The sequence below is a fragment of the Lycium barbarum genome, chromosome 2 (genome assembly GCF_019175385.1).
Source record: "Lycium barbarum isolate Lr01 chromosome 2, ASM1917538v2, whole genome shotgun sequence".
Lineage (NCBI taxonomy): Eukaryota > Viridiplantae > Streptophyta > Magnoliopsida > Solanales > Solanaceae > Lycium > Lycium barbarum.
Genome location: NC_083338.1, coordinates 140,003,313 through 140,007,683, shown reverse-complemented (window position 1 = coordinate 140,007,683; position 4,371 = coordinate 140,003,313).

The following is a 4,371-nucleotide window of genomic DNA, read 5'->3' as shown; positions in this document are numbered from 1 at the left end:
TACATACTATATTTTTAACATCTTGTTATTTTCACTTTTTCTTCTTTCTCTTTTGTTTTAGACAAAGGAATTAAAATTCCTCAATCCATTTGGATGAAGGGAGCGGTGATGAACAGTGTTTTAAAAGGCAGTTCTGGGACTTGCTTCAGGGCTCGCTCCGAGGCGCGGCACTGGCAAAACGCCTCGAGGCTTAAGTGTGAGGCTTAGTTCTATGAGGCTTATGCCCTAAGTGCGGGACTGTACGCCTTGAACACGCCTAACGCCCAACGCTCGGAGCTCGCATAAAAGGTCTTACACAAATTATGTGTCAAATCCCTCAGTTAATAGTATTGACCCTCATGATTCTTTATTAAATGAATGATGCTTAATTGTTTTCTTCATCTATAGAAATTAGACGATTAAAAGTAACTCAAATAAAAAACCGTAGTATTGCATATTTACTATATGAGAACACTGTGAGGGTAAACATCACTTAACATGTCTTTTAAGAATACATAGCTGAAATTTACGTCTTCACTTGCCATTAATCTTCACGTTTTTTTCCAATGTCTCAAAATTATCATTGTTTATTATTTTGCTATTTGAAAGTAAATTTATTTGTATTCATGAAGTAGTGATTTTTTAATTATAATTTGATAAATTTTATTGATTTTTTTAGGGAGGTAAATTGCATAGTATATATGATCGCAGTATGCTTTGAGAAATTGTGATTCTTTTATTGTTTGAAATTGAAAATTAAGAGGTTAGAGTTGGTTTGCATCTCATAATAACTTTTAAATCATTACATTATTTATACTTGTAAAATCATGTTAGAAGTTTTGTTTTCTATGAGCTTCTTTAATCATGTTTTAAATTTGTAAAACTATTAATATATTTTTATAATGTTTGTGTTATTATACTATTTTTCAATATTATAATTTAAAAGTAAAAGATCGATGGGGCTTACGGGTGTCTCAGGCTTACGTCTCGCCCCGTACTTAACAAAACGCCCCGCACTCATGCCTGCCTTTTAAAACACTGGTGCTGAATGTCATTTTAACTAATTAAAATGCCAGAACGCTTTGCTTTACCGAAAGTCCAACTAAAATAGCTAAGCATCCAAAAGAATCAATATTTAGCTTTAACTAAGACCTTAAAGCTTTAAAATCTCCGAAAATATGTCTCTAAACAAAGCATAATTCCATCAAACTCAAATAATCACAATTGTTCCGTATAAAATTGGATCCATACCCAGCTTTTGAACCACTTTGAAACCTTACAACTACTACTACAACAACAACAACCTAGTAAAATCCCATCAGGTGGGTCTGAGGAGGGTAGAGTGTACGCAGACTTTACCTCTAACTTGTGACATGTAGAGAGGCTGTATTCGATCGAAACCCGGCTCAAGTAGAGAAGAAAAGACAGATGAAAAGAATCAGTAATAATAATCAGTAATAATAGGCAATAATAACAACCAAATAATAAGATGACAGAGTGAAATAAACAATCAGATAGTACTAGGGATGTAATAATAAGCAGACAAAACAAAGATAGTACCACTCCTAGTATGGGAAAGTAAATCGTGTGCAACCTAGTAACCTTCTACCCTCATACTCGATCTCCACACCCTCTTATCAAGGGTCATGCCCTCGGCAAGCTAAAGTTGCGCCATATCCTGCCTAATCACCTCTCCCCAAGACTTCTTAGGCCTACCTTTCCCTCTTCTCAGCCCAACCATGGCCAACTAGCTCCCGCACCTCAAGCATCTGTAGATCTCCTCCGCACGTGTCCGAGCTATCTCAACCTCCCTTCCCACATTTTGTCCCGCATGGGGCTACTCCTACCTTGCCCCGAATCACTTCATTTCTAATCTAATATCTCCTGGTATGCCCACACATCCACCTCAACATCCTCATTTCTGCTACCTTCATCTTCTGAACTTGAGCTTTCTTAACAGGCCAACACTCCACCTCATACAACATAATCGGTCTAACCACCACTCTATAAAACTTACCCTTCAGCCTTGCTAGTACCTTCTTATCACACAAAACGCCGGAAGTGAGCCCCTATTTCAACCGCCCCACTCCAATACGATGTGTCACTTTTAAACCTAGTGAGCCCTAAAATCTACATACAACTTGATGAGGGTTTTTTTTTCTTTTTGAAATTTAAGTCATATATGATGATAGTGAACCTTACAAGATCAGAGTCGGGTCCGTCTCATTATAATGGTTAATTGATTTAATGAAATCAAAACGTATTAACTATTTTAATTAAATAAGATTAGTGTGCAAAACACACGTCGTATATTTATTTGTTTGATATAAACCGCGAGGATGGAGTAAGTTTTTACCATTCAATATGGCTCACATATTACATATTGCCCATATAATTAAGCACCTTTAAGCTTTAGATATGCCTTGCATACTGTGTAATAGACACCTGTAAATTTTTTATCTTCTTTCTTTTCAATCATTTCCGAGGAGGCAATTAGTTTATAATTTTGCATTTTTTTGGGGAGATTGAAAATTACAAATATAGCCACAATTTTGTTATGGATTTCATGAAGTCAGGATTTTCAGCATTTGTATTATTACTTTTAATTTTTCAAAAGAAAAGAGAATATCGTACACATAAATACTAACAAAGAAAAAAAAATGTTTTCCTCGTTGTTGCAAATTCAAGAACTTTAGGCATTGGTGAATAATTTTCAGTGCATTCAGACAATTTTATCATATTCTACTTTTTTTAAGGAATATTTGTTGTTATATATAATGTAAATATTTAATTTGGCTTTCTGTAAAGAGTTTCGCTCCATACATATATTTAGAAAATGGTGTTTATACGCGTATGAATGATATGAAGAGTGAATATTATAAACGAACGTAATACCGCATTTCTTGGCATTGCCTCTGCATTTTAAATATATTTGCTCAGAGAATACCTGTTCAAACGACAATTACAATACAAATAGGATTGGCATAATAATAAGACTCCATTGCAAGTCTTTTCTTCGCAGACACAAGAGGTCTCCACAATGAGGTATCTCAGCTTATAAAAAGACAACCTTTATATACACACATTATTTTAAAAGGCAGTGTCAGGACTAGCCCCAGGGCTCGCCTCGGGGCAGGGCAGTGTCAGGACTCGCCCCGGGGCTCGCCTCGGGACAGGGCAGTGGCAAAATGCCCTAGGGCTAACGTGCGGGGCTTAGTTCCTATGAGGCTTACGCCCTAAGCGCCCAACCGTATGCCCTAAACACGCCTAACGCCCAACGCCCAGGGCTCGCCTAACAGTTCTTACACAAATTATATTTTAAATTGCTTAATTAAAATCATTCACCTTCATAATTGTTTAACAAAATAATGATACTTAATAGTTTGTCATCTATAGAAATAGAAGATTGGGTGTAACTCATATAACAAGTCGTATTATTGGATATTTACTATTTGAGAACGTCGTGAGGGTGAATATCACTTAATTTTAAAAAAAAAAACACATAGCGGAATTGTACATTTTCACTTGTCATTGGTCATAAGTCCTATATATCAGAATTATCATATAATTTTATTTTTTGTTCATGAAGAAGTTATGTTTTAATTGTAATATTGATAAATTTTATTGATTATTTACTTATAGGGAGATAAAATGAATAGTATGATAGTAATAGTGTTTTAAGAAATTGTGTTTTTTTTTCCGTGTTTGAAAGTTAAAATGTTAGAATTGTTTTGCATTTCATAATAGCTTTTATTCATTGTATTGTTTATACTTGTAAAATTATGTTATATATAATTACAAGTTATAAGCGGTGTATAATGGATTACTTTGATCATTTTTTGTGAGGATCAAGCGCGCGCGCTCACACACACACACATAGATATATATATATATATATATATATATATATGTGAGGATCAAGCGCGCGCGCTCACACACACACACATAGATATATATATATATATATATATATATATATATATATATATATATATATATATATCATTTATTTACAGTTTTCTTTTATTTTTTATGTAATTTTACCTATTTAAAAATATTTATTGTAATTATATTTGTAACACCCCGCATCTCGGAGCTGAGTTAAGCTTAAATCATTGGAGTTCTGGTGGGTTGATAGGCCTATTTCGGGCAGCGATAACTCCTTGATCCGTTGTGAATTTGGAAGAACTTCCTTGAAGAAAGTTGTAGCCCTATTGATTAGCTTTCCAACGGTATATTATGGGGATTAAGCGGACATCTGTGCAAAGAGTTATGCCCATTTGACTGAAGCATGTTCGCTGGAAAACTCGTCTGCGTTACGGCGACGAGTTACGGACCGTAACTTGTGTTACGGGCCGTAACAGTGAGCCGTAACACAGAGGAAATTTCCAG